This window comes from Aquila chrysaetos, chromosome 25, assembly GCF_900496995.4.
Source record: "Aquila chrysaetos chrysaetos chromosome 25, bAquChr1.4, whole genome shotgun sequence".
Classification (NCBI taxonomy): domain Eukaryota; kingdom Metazoa; phylum Chordata; class Aves; order Accipitriformes; family Accipitridae; genus Aquila; species Aquila chrysaetos.
Genome location: NC_044028.1, coordinates 8,485,018 through 8,500,427, shown reverse-complemented (window position 1 = coordinate 8,500,427; position 15,410 = coordinate 8,485,018).

Genomic DNA, 15,410 nt, shown 5'->3' with positions numbered 1-15,410 from the left:
GAAATAAGAATTAGGTCATTATTCATGCATATACTAATCTAGTACTGATATTGCTGAATAAAGCAGTGCCTTCAATTTTTCTGGCAGAGTTGCTTGTCAATGATACGTATATTTCAAGGGTATGTGGGTTTCAAAAAACCCAAATGCTAACTGACATAAAATTGCCTCCTAGAGATTTTTTTTCCTGTGCACAAAGGCCATACCCAATCTGATTTATAGCTGCCTGGTGAGGTGTGACACAACTCCCTGCTCCTCCATTTGCTGAGATCAGGAAATGGTCAAAACTTGTCACAGCTCCAGTTCAGCCTGTGTGCTTGGGCTTCTTTTCTATGGAAACTAGAGCCTGATAAGGGGCTGGTGTGTGTGTGTCCAAATGTGGAGTTCATCTCTCTAGGGCACGCACCCAGACCCAGGAACTCAGAAGCATTCCTTCGTCCCTCATTAGACATTGCCAACAACACTGGCAATAATTAGAATGAGGACTATAGAAAAGTAAGCTGAATTAATATGGAAATTGGTACTGGAAACATAATGGCATCGGATATGAAAGCATGAAGTCTTTACAAACAAGAATTCACTGAGCATTTGAGAGCTAAGCCTGGTTTAATCAAATGGTGCATCAATAAAGGGATTCCACTGTTCAAATATTTAAAAGATCAGTGGGATGAAAAGACAGAAGCGGGCATTGTTCTTCCTATACAGTGCTGTATTTGTGCTGTGGCTCCTGAGTAATACCGGTGTCCAGATAGTCCAGTGATTTCAAGCGTTATTGTATAGTATGGAACAACACAGACAGAAAATGTGAGTTTTTATTATTCATTTATGGACAAACTGTATTATATTCACTATGGATCCTATTAGCAAATTGTTGCAGTCAGGTGTAAAGTAAATCACTTCAAATCTGTTGCTCTGAATGAAAAAATAAATTTATTTATTCTAGTGATAAATTCTTGTAACAGTCTTTCCTTGAATTGTAATGGCCTCCATCTGAGCTGAATTATCACACTGATTGCACTTTACTAAAAGGATACATTTAAAAAGGAATTTTACTAAACTGGAAACTTCAGGAGGAAAAGGCTAGGTGAATCTCTAGGGCAGGAAGCCTGTCTCCTTAACAGAAGTTCAAGTCTGGCTGTGACTGGTTAGCTGTTATAGCAGAAAATGTCCTTGAACTGTTCAGAAATTGACCATGAGCTCTTGCTCACACAAGATGAGGCCTGCCAGCAGTAAACGGGGAGATGCTTGACTGCATCAGTTATTCTCCAAGACAACTTGCAGAGTAGCATTATAATACACAGACAACAAATAGGTGAACAAAACTCTGGAGATTCTTGGACCAATCTTAAAATTTTTGAAGGATTTGACTCATTATTCTTCAGCTCTTGCATTTGGATATACTGTATAGCAACCTCCAGATTTGAAAATCCAGAAGGTGAGACCAGAAGGTATCTTGCTGATTCCTGAATTCTCCATATTGGCTTGTCCTTTTCTGAGTAGAGGTGGATGGAAACAGGTGTTAAACAGAATATATGCTTAAGTGCTTTTCTGAATTTGAAAAGACCATTTTGCAAATGTATTGTATGTCCTACACAATGCTGAGCTGGGCTGTACAAGCTGTACTTCTGGGCAAAATTTGGCACTTAAAATTTTTGCTGGAATGTTAATTACTTCTGTGCACAATGTGATGTTACTGAAATTTGATTATCATATGAAATGTGAAGCCTTTACTAAGCAGTGTTCCAAAGCTGTTATCTCAGAATACCATGGTAAGGTAATTTCAGAATACCAAATCCCAGCTATTTCCTGAAAGTTACAACTTTATAAAACTTAACAGCGATGTTGAAAAATGCGTGCTAATCAGTGCAGAAGATCTTCCCCATCACATAACCTTGTAATTGATGGTGTCATCAACAGCAGAGACAGTCATTTAAATTATGAATGCTTCTGGTTATGAATGATGAATTTTTCTGGCATAGGAATTAAAGTGTACGCATTATTAGAACTAGTAGAAGAATTCAAGTCATGCTTGGGAGAAAAGTACAAAGTTAGACATGGTTTGACATTCATGAATATTTGGGTAACCAACCGTATTTTTCTATTAAATATGTAGATATTACAAAACAGATAGAGAAGCATCCATTGAATAATGTTTGAAAGTTGTTCTAAGCCTTGTTGAAGTTGGTATATAAGGCCACCACTCTTAAATTAAAATATCTATAAGCAGTTATGTCAGTGCCTTTATGGATGCAGGCAGCTGAAATGATCAGCTTAATCTTTGTCAATCTGTTCCATTTTGATGGAGCTAGTCTAGGGAGCTTTCTGACGAGCAGTGACTCTGATGGATCCGAGGGAGAGTGACTTCCTACATAGAGATGACATGCTGATCTGGGGCATTTGCCTGAACATCTTCTATAATCACCTTTATTTGCAGAATACACTTCTATTTAAACCCCGGGTATATGGACAGCATTTAGCTAAGTGTTATTAACAAAACAAAGAAAAACATGGGAACTCATCTTCTGCTGATGTGGCCAGCAGGTCGCCTTCCAAAAGGAGGATTTCCTTTCGGTGAGTGGAATTGGATTTCACCCAGTTATAAAACCAGAAGTATGAAAAACACGATCTGATAATCAGGCATCACTTTCACTGTATCTTGGTGTCCTAATTCTGCCAGTTCTTCAGCAATCCCCTAGAGTTTTCCAAGAAAACTGTGTAAACAGCAACAATGGCAAAAATAGCAAGACAGCTATTAGAGAAACAAAACCAGTCAGTAAAATGGAAAATAAAAATGCAATCTTTAGATGCTGTAACTCCCTTTCCACAATTGCTTTTATGCTATTCTGTTGAGGGAAACATCCATAAACCTCCTGGAGACTGCACTCTGGAGTATCCCCTGTGTAGGGAAATTGCCTGGAAGGTGGGATTTGAGAGTGCTGACTTTGGGATGAGGCCATGGTGCTTTGGCCCTTGTTATCTCCGCTTCTCCAGTAAGCCCGGTTAGAGCCCGTGGCAGCTTGTGGAGATCGCAGCTGGCTCTGAGCAGCGCAGAACCCATCATTACACAGCCTAACTCAGCTGTGCAGTGTGCCTCTAGGAAGAAAAATACCCTGAAATTCAGCTTTCTCAAAAGAGCAAAATCTGTTTTGAGATACTGTCTCATTACATATAACTGAGGAGCGTTAGAGTTTTTTGTTGTTTATATAAAATAATCTGGGTAAGCCCCATTGAAATAGAGCAGTGATTTGTTTCCCTGAAGTGATCTCACAGTGTGTACTTCAAAGTGCAAGCAGTGGACTGTAGGCCAGTTGCTACAACAATTTTACAGCCCTGCTATAAGCAGGAGTAAGACTAAATATCCTAACCTACTTGGTTGTAATGACATGGGCTTGATGTAAGAAATTCAGAACTGAGCTAATATAGTTACTAAACTGGCTGTGTCCAGGGAATGCTGAACACATGCGGAGCAGATGGAAGAGATTAAAAAAGCATAGAATTATCAATGAGAAATGTTCACAATTAAAGCGACAAACGTGAGATTTCCATGTATGTCTCTTTCCTGATTATTTTGAAGGGCATTAGGGTGAAAAAGGCTTAACATACAAAAATTGTTAACTCCATTTAGAATCAAATTAATTTGACTCAAACAATGCTTTTCAAAATGATCTTTGTTTCCCTGCACTCCAGCCAGCAAAAGCAAATCAGTATGTTTAACTCCACCACTTAATTTAGGACCATTTTAAGTTGTCTGTTGAATTTGATTAATTCAGCTTGTCCTCTACTCTTGTCCTCTATTTCAGCTACTAAGGAAATTCCAGTTAGGATCTGCTGGATCAGATATCCTGTGTCTCAGCTGACCCAAAATCCCCATGATGGCTTTAGCACCGTTCTTAAGAGAATCACGCAGACTTAGTGACTAACAGACTTGTTTACCTGATCATGGCAGAGGATTTAATTTAAAAGATAATGGCATCAATGTTAGAAATCTTAGAATTAAAGGATGGTGTCTTGAATATTCTTATTTTTTGCTGCTATTTAGTGCAATTCATTAATAACAATTAAGGAGAAAATAAAAGAAGCTTAATGGATTCCTCTTGTTGGTGGGAAATTCTCTCCACCAAAATTGGAAGTGAAAAGTAGAAATCTTTCTAGGACCCTTAAATGTTTTTTTTTAAACTCTAGTGTCTAAGGATCATGTATCTTACTCCCACTGTGCTTATACTGAGCAAAGCTGAATAATACTGTAGTGAGAACTATCTAGTTTGTGCTCACAACACTAATGGTGTGCTCTCGGTGCAAAAGCAACAGTACAAAATTGAAAAATACCATGACTTTTACTCCAGCCCCAGGGCTTTCTAAAAGGACAGGCTCTCAGCAAGCTAAACAGACATAGTTTGTGTTAAGACTGTTTTTATGGATCCCTGACAGGGTGTAAAATTATGGACTGGTCAATGCAGATAAAGCTGACACATACTTTCAAGCATAGCGAGAGTTTAGGGCTATATTTAACAAAAACACTGAGTTCTGTGTTTGGGTAATAGACTCTGCCTCCATACCCGAAAGAGTCACTGGAATCCAAATTCTCTCTAGCTTCTCCTGTTGATTATATCTCATGTACTGGTTTCAAATTTTATCAGATTGTGCTTGTTTGGGGAAAGAGGTATGGTTTTGAGGTAAATACATGGAAGATATTTTCTTTAAATGCATCCAGTTTTTAACTCTCAAGGACTTAGTCTCTTTCCTCCATAGTGTTGGTAAAAATGCAGCATTGTGTTTCCTTTCTTTTCATGCAGGTGAAAAAATGAAATCTTGACAAGCTAGGGAGAAGGGACGTGTTTTCTGATGATGCCTAGAGCACTTCTTTGCAACAGAGCTAACAGCGTGTCTCCTGCACAATATAGACAAAACACCTATTTTTGCCTTTATCTCATAGTTGATAACATTAGACTACTGGAGTTAGGTTTTTGGAAGAGCTGCATACTGAATGCTGAGTTTTAAAAATCTGTCTGTAAATATCATAGTAGAAGCTGCTGGTACAGTAGAAAACCTGGGCAAAGTGACTTCTTAACACTGAAAATTAGGCCTACTCCCCAAACAAATGTAATGCACTGTCTGTATTGTGTTGAGTGTTAAATATATGCAATTAATGTTCTAAAGTCCATTTCTTTGAATCATATGTAACAGGAATCTTTCCCTGATGGTAATGGCTATTTCTGTTCTGAGGAACACTGAGCACTTTCCAGATCTTTCTGAGATAGTTTGTATCACCTGACATTTCTGCAGGCAACTTTTGCTCAGTGGCAAATTGGATTGCAAATTCTACAGCTGTGAAGTTATAGGAAACAGGAGTCTTGGCAAATTTCTAAATAGAACTCTGGTAAGGAGTGAGTGGGAATTTAATGAGTACAGATTGTGGCATCAATCTCTTAATTTGTTTTGATTAGGGTAAAGTGCCCATATAATAGGTTTTTTTGTATGTCATACTAGTAAGTATGACAACACTGAAGTTTATTATGTGCTCCTATTTATATTATTTTTCTTTGCTTTTCATTCTTATAAAACTTTTGAGTTTCTCAGTGTTGGGATTGTGGCCTCTTAACTTAGTATTTGTATTTAAATGCTCCCAGCTGAACAATTTACAAAGAAATGATCTTTTGAAGTTCATAGCAGTTGGAAAGAGATTTCCCCTGTGCATGGAAAGACAGACTCTGTATGTGTGTGGTAGCTATGTCAGACTCTTCTTTATGATATTTTGTATTTATAGCTTTATAAGAAGAGGATGCTCAGAGAATTGCACTTTATAGCAACTGCTAGCAATCAGGTGGTTTTATCCTGCATTAAGGAATCCCTCTGACCAGAAATAGTTTTTCTGGGCAAATGAATCTAGTTAAAATCTCAGCGCATCTCACCCTGGGTATCCCCATAGTCTGTCTGAGACCAGCAATATCCCTGTGTCCTGCCTTTTTAGTCTTGCCGGTTCATATAGCACAGTGACAGTCACTTTGGCTGATGAGAGCTGGACATAGCTTTTTCAGAGGCTGCTGCTGTCATTTCTGTATTGGCTAGAGAACAGATGAGATTGCAGAATGAAATTAACTTTCCCTTACAAGAATAAATACAATACACAGCCTACACAGTGCTCCTGGGTCCAAGACAAGGAAATTCCATGGCTTTTTAGAGGGACTGGAGTAAGATTCAGTCTTCCAAGCAGAGCAATCATTTATAAATTATAGGGACAAACATATGATATTTATAAATGCCTACTATACAGAGACTTCCTGTTTCCATTGAAGTCAATGGCAAAATTCCCATTGACTTCAGTGCCAACAGAATCTGGACCGCAATAAGACAAATGTTTTGCATTAAAATGATGATATTATCAGCATTGGGAAGCTGCTTAATGAGGTGGATCTGATAGCTACAGAAGCTGTGGATCATTAGTATGAATTGAATCTTTCTTTGTTTCTCTACTACTTTAATTTAAAATGAAATAGTGTCCTTGTTTTTACGAAGCTCTATAAATTTTCCATCCTGTACCTCAACATGGTTAAAGCCATCATAGTAGTATTATTAGTGAAACCTACTTTGTGGACTCTGTCTTTGTCAAAACAAATGGAAGTTTCTGTTAAGGCAGTGTAGTTATTATCAGTTGTATTCTTCAGACTATTAGCCGTATTCTTAAATTTACTTTCCAGTCAAAAGAGGAACATTTCAACACATGGTGAAAGAAAAATGGTAATTTTCAGTATAAGGAGGAAATGGACACTCTTGAGACAGCAGTGGTTGCAGGATACCCAGGAATGGCAGCAGGTTGGTATTTGGCTGAATAAGTTCACATAACCTGAGTTCAGGAGTAAGGATCTATTCTGTTAGGGATCAACAGCAAGTACAGGACTGGACCCCACTACCATACATTCTATAGTTCTGCCACCAGGTAACTTCTGTCTTTATATTTAAATCATTTACGCTTACCAGAGAGACATATGCAAAACCTAGGATGGGATATCTGAATTCTAATTCTGATGTTGAGCCTCCCTGCCGCACTGGACAGTTATTATTTATTGTGTGCTTTTTGTCAGTACCTCCCTGTGCAGTCTGCCACACATGCATTTAAGTGATAGGCTTTGTCCGCAAAAGAGGGTCCAAGAAAGAGGTAAAAGCTGAAAGGGCGCATCGGGATATTGCCTCAGTGTATGTTGAATAGATTCTTGTGCTACAAACTGCTTCGTTACAAGATCGGTGAATCTAGGAATCGGATCCTACTCAGTGTATCAGAAAGTTCTTCCTATATGTTAAGATGCTGTTTCCTTACAAGTAAAACATGGCTAATCTCTTTAGTGACTTAAAAGGGTGTTGTATGAACTTGCTAGTTACCATTAATTAGTTCTGGAGATGAAAAATTGTACTTAAATACAGGACAGTTCTTTTTTTCTTTTTTTTTTTAGTTTTTCTGTAAGTTCTTAATTTTGGTAAAAACAGAATTTGTCTTACATTAGTCCTGAGGTCTTGCTTATCCCTATATTGATAAAGCTTCTACTGGAAGTCAAAAGAAATTTGCCTGATTTAGGGCTGCTTTATGGCAGATTTGGTCCCTGTATGAATTTTCCCAGTTATCAAGATGGTAGTTTTATTTTAAACTGAAATAGTCCCATCTGATCTGCTATGCAAGACAATATTTAATGGCAAAATATTCAATTCAGAAAAATAAAATGAGTAGTATTTTTTCTATACTTCATTTTGTGCTGTACAGTTCATCTTGGGTTGGGGAGTGAAACAAATATTGTTATGGAGAGCAAAGAAACCGTGCAAATATATTTATGTATTTCTAATTTTGTCTTTGGGTGTTGAATTGCCCTGGGTTAAGTTGCATAATGATAAGTAAAGCAACTGGACTCAATCCAGTGCAAAGTGATGCATGAAACCAGCACTTTTCCCCCCCAGTGTGTGAAAATTTGTATCAGCAAGAAACAGATAGTCTAACTTGTATGTAGCTGGAGAACTGCCTGCATTTTGATACCTACATTCTTTTAAAATGAATCATTCTTCAGTGCAGACACAAGATCCTTAGCTTACTGAAGCTAAGAAGTGACATGCTGACACTGGGCTACGTTAACCCTCCATCTTCAGTAACTTCTGTGTACTAATGTGGCCCTCATAAGTGGTGACCAAAGAGGAGCTGTGGTCAAGGCTGTGGCGAAAGCGGTTATTGTGCGGTATTACAGCACAATACTGTGCTTTGCAAATCCATATTGGAGCTAGGGTTAGATCTGAAATCTGCTAACATCTTGGCACAAACCCAGTGTGCTAAGCTCCTCATCACTGGTACTTTAGCGTATGGTTGCTTGGAGCGGCCTGGCTGCAAAACTCGCCATCCTGTTCAGCCACTTTTTGTCCAGAAGATGGGGCAAGGTGCTTCCTTTTTAAGGAAAGGGCCAATCATTGCTTTTCTACTGGTAATCAGATATATTAGTTGTTACAGGCTCAACAATTATCATAAAAATAAATGCTTACGGTAATGATTTTGTTCTTTAAGCATCTTTCACCCTGAAAACCTAACATGTGACTTTCTACCAACAATGTACCAGGGAACCCTCATCTATAAAAAAAGCCTTTGGTGTTAAAAGGAAACTACATTTTTTAATAAAAATTTACTTTTAAAACAACCCTCCAGCATCAGATAGAGAATAATCAGAGGATAATTTCTCTGTTTTGCCTTTTTTTAAAGTAAAAAATTTAAAGCTTTCTATTTTTAGGCAGCTGCCCAACAGCTACTCTTATAAAGCATAGAATAACAGTATTTGTGTGAAAGAAAGAGGGAAAGGTTTAATTCTAGAATGAAGCTCCTATTTGGATCTGGTTTTGTGGTTTTGTTTTTTTTTTTTTTTTTCAAAGTCCACATTCTCTGGGAGGTAGGTGTTGTATTGGGATTTGGAGCAGTGCAAGAATAAATACGTAAATAAGTCAGATTAGTCTCAGGAGTAGGGAATGTTTTAAGTAATGTTACAGACTAAGCCAGTGTAAAAATGTGTGTAAAGATCATGCAGATTTTGACTGTTGCTCAATCAGTCAGTCAGCAATTCTGCACTTGTTTTTCTCAGTGTGTCTCCTTTAAATAAGGCACAAACATATAAACACATTGCAGATTTATCTTACTTTGGTAGGTGAAGATCTGGAGCCTAATTGTAATTCAAAGTAGCTGTTTATGGCTGTCTTATAGACCTCACAAAGCTGAAACTAGCAATGGGAAAGTGAGTACAACTTTCTCTACTGTGATAGATACCACTGTCCTTTGAATGTACAGCAGGCCTTTTCAAAACTGCTGGGATTTATTAATCACTTTGATTGTTTTGATTGACAAAGGGGCAACTGAACAAATGTAAATCATCATGGATATAGTAATGCATCTCTGTGACCTCTGAATGGCATTTAAAGATTTGGGACTTGTTCCCAAGTACTGAAGCAGCAGGGTAGGAATTGAGGTCTTCCAGCTTTTTGTAGCAGATGTGCAGTACTTCGCTTTTGGATGAGGTATAACTTAAACTATGCTGTTGGAGCAGTCAGCTGTGGAGTATTCTGCTCTTACAATGGTCAAAGGAATGCTGTATGTTGGATAATCATTGCTGGAGCAGTAGAGGGATCAAGCTGGGCAAATTGACTGATCTAACTAAAACCAAAGCGGAAGAATAAATACTGTCTCCTCTAGCTTAGTTGAGGCATTCAGCAGTGGCTCAAAGCTATCTCACTGGGGCCAATGGGCACAGTGCCACCGGAGGCTTTTTAATGGCTCTGATGTTGCTGTGATGCTCCTGGAGGGTGATACGGAGCAATGGCAGCAGATTTTTATTTATCCCAAACATGCATCTGGCACTCCATTACACTTTCTAGGTATGTAACAGTCAACAACCTTGGAACTAGTCTTTGCAAAGGATGTGGCCACCGTGTGTGGACTTATTAAATTCTATACCCATTTGGCAGTCAGTCCTTGCAGATTAGGTTATTTTTGGAGTCTTCTGTGATCGTGGAGCAGGCAGGATTTGCCTAAGAGGAAATGTCATAAGAATAGGATGGAAGACTGAATTCTGTTGCTTAAAGGCTGGTCCTAGAAGAATAGAAGGGATAATGCACTAATCAAATTCTGACAAGGTATTAAGGACAAAAGAAGGGAAAGCATTTTTGAGCTGCCTGCACTAAAGCTGGATGCCTGAAGAATAAAGCAGTTCTTATGCATAAACATAATTTTGATTTAGTTGGCATTACCCAGGGATAAGTCATACAACTATAGCAGCCATAGACATCAATGCATGCAAGAATGGGCCTCACACATGCTGGTGATGCCAAGAAATCAGGGAGACCACCTGTTCCGAGATGAAGTACAATATAAATAAATACAGATACCTAATCTTGCCCAGCTAGTATCAACACAGGTACCACACATTGCATGTGATAGACATTGACATGCTTATGTGAATAAAGCATACATGCCCTGACCTGCTTTTACAGGAGAAATGTAAGTAACAGAGTGTGTGATCATAATCAGGAACTGTTTAGGAAGAGCTTTTTGTTGTGATCAGTGACATCTAGTTGTCTTTCCTTCACTGTGATATTTATGTAAATGTAAGTTATTCAAAGAGAAGCTGATTTTCAGACTACAGTGAAAGGCAGGTGATCCACCTCTGTATTGTACTCTGCAGTATGGCTCTGCTGCAGCCATGGTGGCAAAGATGGGGAGATCAAAGCTTTGTACATGTCAGTCAGGGGTTGGCTTGCTGAGTCCTCTTCCTTTGTGTTTTCTAAGAGACTATACTGTAGAAGCAGAGAATGGAGACTGAAGAGAAATAAATAGGCAGGGAGAAGGGAATGACCAAGAAACAGGAAAATAACAAGAGTGAAAATGTGAACAAGATCTTGACTTGTACCACACATCTTAGACTGTCTTGCCTTTCTCCTCTTTGCTTCCATTGTCTGAACTTGGCAGGAAGAATAGGACAAGTGTGGTAAGCCTGCAAATACTAAGTTACAAGCTCTGGCAGGATTGACATCAGTATGTTAGGATGTCTCTTGGCTCCCCCAATTTTCTTTCCCTTCATATCTTACCTTAATATGTTTGTTACACTTCATAAGACTTCTTAAAATGTAAAGCCTTTAGACGCGGAGGATTTGCAAACATCAGTGTAGGAAACACTTGTTCAAGGACCAAGTGTTTGAAGTACTCACCCAGCTTGGCTCCTAGCCACTAGACTGTCTCTAGCCCAGCTCACCATCTCGCCGTTTGCAATGTCCAGACTCGGTGCCTGCAGAGAGGTTAATGAGCACCACCTTGTGGCTCCTTGGCTGCGGACAAGGTCCCTGGGGTTGCTGGGGAAGGGATGATGCGTGGTTCTTCAGTGCCAGGAGGCAGCGGGATCAGGTTGTGAATTAACTGTGTTCCCCCAGAACATAACGTCCTGTCGGCATGCCGTTGGGTTCTACAATGTGCGTGCAAGCTACGCAGACAAGCTGAGGCCGTAAGTATGTAAAAAATCAAGCCTGTAAAAACACTTGTAATCATATTTTATGAAAAAAGCTACCCCTCTTACACTGCTGAGTTAGCTGGGAGGATGAATATGAGGATTTATTGGTAGGTGCAAAAATCGAGAGACAGAGTGTTGAGACAAGGGGAGGTACAGAAGCAAGTACAGCAGCAAAGTCAAGGAAGTTTCCAGTGCTGCCCCTTCCAGCTGCTCTGTTGTTTTGTGTCCCCTCTCTCTGTGACTCCTTTAGTTCCCACAGGTGAGCACAGAGCTGCTCTGAGGTAATCCAAACCCCTCTCATCCTGTCAGGGTATCTTGTACATGAGCCTTCATCCTGCTGCCATCTTTCCTAGTGCATTTCTCCACAGCGGAGGTTCAGTTCTCCAGAAAGGTTTTCTCCTATAGTCTTGATTCTCTCATCAAGCTATGAATGGCTCCCATTGGCATCGCTACCTGAATCGTATCCACCCATGCTAACTAAACCTTATGTAGATGCCTTCTATTATGTAGAAACCTCAGAAAGCAGATCCTCAAATGAATAAAGGACCCAATTTCAAACAAAGCAGTCCTTTCGGATTTGAAATATCCTGCAGTACTATATCCATTGGGACACAGGAGTGTCTAAGTGCACAATCAGAGTCTATTGGAATTATGCTTATTCTAAGAGAATAAACCAGCTTATTCTGGCAGGCTACAAGTTACAGAGGATTTTGTGATTAAATCAGAATTATTCATACCAATTTCACATGTTCAAGAGTCCAGAAAAATAAGAAAAGATTTCATGTGATGGACAACCTGAGTGGGCTATGTGAGAGCTCTAGAGACAGATTATGATACCATTGGGAAAAAGCTTAAAAGGAACATAACAGAGTGAGTTCAAACCGTGGTAAATATGTTGTTGTTGTTACTGTTATTGATACTACTCCCACAAATGTTTGAGATGTCGTAGGTATTTCTCAGACATACAAGAAAGGATTGTATTTGGCCAGGTAGTTCACAGCAGGATATGAGCTTTTTTTTCAGTTTGACATGGAAACAAACAAAATAAACACAGTATTGGCAATTACTTTGCTTCCTGTTGAGAACATGTTATGTAACTATTCTGGCTTTCTTTCCTCGTAAAATAAGGTGGGGAAGATGACAGCTGTAGAGAAAAGAATAATAGAAAGACATTCAGCCATCTTACAGTAGTTCAGAGAATCACCTTTGGCAGGTACAGAAGTGGTGTCCTTGAACTTATATAGCATCACAGCAAAAGTACTTTATCGCATACCATACTTTGATAAAAGAGAGAAGAATCAATAAAGCAGAGAATGTAGACTGAATAGAATTCTTAGGAGGCAAAGGGTATTTGAAAAGAATATAATAAGCAATCCAAGTTTCTCAAGTCCTCTATAATAACCCATGTCCAATTTCAATTACCAAGGCGGGGGGCTACAGGAGGGTTACTCCTGATTTATACCCAGATAAGTAAGAATAGAAAAAGCAAGCACTTAAGGAATGAAAATTCAGCTGTAAGATTGTAGAGGATAAAATGTCAACCAATAATTAGTTTAGGCAATGGAGGAGAGTGCATTATATTTGAAAAGGGAGAGCCAGACTGCACTATTAGGTGACGTGCTACGGCACTGGAGCCAGTGCAGCAGAAGGGGACTGGAGAGGAGGAGCTGGTCCAGTGAGGTCCCACCATGTGTGTCCTTGCACACATCAGTACACCCAGGTACAAATCAGAGCTGCCTGGTGTGAGAAGCAGATCATTTAGCTACATGTCTCATCCAATGCAATGTGCACTTCACAGGCAGATGTCTTCTTTCAGAGATAAAACTGAACAATCGCCAAAGCTCCAGTGTTTCAGAGAAATGTGAAAAAAACTCAGAAGCTAACTTGTGCAGCAATGGGGATGTGTTGGGAGGAACCTACTGGTTCCCTGTTGATGGAACCTTTTGGCAGTCAGAAAGCTCTGTGAAACATGGGATCCATACACAAGAAATACAGAGCAAGAGAGATCTAGTCTTGTTTCAAACCTCTTTAGGTATGTCCAAAACATTTATTGACCACAGACTCATTTTCTTACTTAGTTATACAACTCTTCAATGGGTATATCAAGTTCCCTCTTAAGACTATTAAGTCCCTTGCCCTTACTGCTGTCTTTGAGAGATCATGCCAATGTGTGATCTCCTTGAATAGTTAGAAAAGTTTTCTTTAGTTTTCAGTCTAAACATACTGCTGATCAGATTATAAAAATTTGATCTCACAGTCATGTTAACCTTTAACTTAGTTCTTTTCGATGCTATTTATCTCAAAATCTATTTATAAAGGACTTGCATATTGTTTCTCCACTGTCACACTGAACAAACCATGCTCTTTTTATCTCTCCCTAAGACTGATATTTCTGTAATCATTCTAATAGCCAGTCTGTACTGATTCCAGTTTAAGCTAATCTTATTCAACACTGTTGACTGGAATTGTATGAATATTTCACACAAAATCTTACCAGTGCCTTGTCTAAAAGTCCCAATATTTCCTTCTCTACTAAAAATCTCACCTAAGCCATCTGAACATTACATTATCTGTTTCCACAGCTGTGTTGTACTGGCAGCTCTGGCACACTGACAGTCTATCAGAACACACAGATCTTTTTCCTTCTCTTGCTTCCAGCTGATGAATCCCCAAAACATGACTTTGCAGTTCACATTATTAAATTTCTATCACTGCAGGCAAGAAGGTCATCTAATTCCAGGGTGATGATCTGGTCCTCCTCAGTACTGGCAATACCTTCCAGCTTTGTATCTCATGCAAACTTTTAGAGGCTGGGCCTGATCATTATACCTAATTCATGGAAGTATACATTAAATGGTATTGCTCCAAAGACCGATCTGTGAGGAACACCATTGGGTAATTTGCTCCATTCTTATAACTCCTTTTTTATTATAACCTGTTGCTCCTTGTTCACATTGCTTTTGTATGAATCCCTATCATCTCCACTTTCAGTAAAGATTTCCTATGGAGCACTTTATCAAATGATCTATTTCAACTTCAATAGACTGAGTTCGGTGCATTATTCAGTGCTAAAAAGATAATTACCTTACTCAAAATATACTAGCTCAGTCTGACATACTCTGCTTTGGTAAACCATGTATTTTTTCTCACATTCCATTTGCCTCCCTACAATTAATTGTTCTTTCTTTCAAAATTTGTTCTAAGACTTAGCATTATACTGAATTTAAAAAATACATTTTAGAATATATATACTTTCTAAAAATACTTTTTAGAATATAAACATTATATTTGCTATACTGAAGTCCTAGGCAAGCTTTCGTTCAGATTCATTAAACACTGGCTGCTTTTACTTGTAATTTCATATACCAGTTATTTCAATTTGCTAGGGAAGAAACTGTAGGTATCCCTCAATGTTTTTTGCATTATGAAATACAGTTTGTTTCTCCTAAGATATTGTAATTTCTGTTATCCTACTGTTTCCTTTATATATCATTCCCATCTCTCATTAGCCTTATGTAAATCAGACCAAACGTCCTCTTTGCTCACTCTGAAATAACACCATCTCTTGTTAGTTAATTGATTATTAAAGAAAACCATCTTTTACCATCTCTATGTCTTTGATGGAGCTCTGCTGTCATTGCTGGCATTTATTTTCTGCTTTATGTCTGGGAAGTTAAAGTCTTCCATAAACAAGGAATTGCGTTTATTATTTTCCTGTAATTTTACATCCCTTATAATTTATATCCAAGTTTGAATAGAGGAAGGAGGCTGTAAAAGATCCTCAGCACTATCCTTCTGGGGCAGTTCGTGTCATCTCTTGTCCCAGTAATTTCCACCCAAACAGAATCTATTTCATCGATGTGATCACAGATTTCTTTACACTCAGCCATTTCCTTAACATTC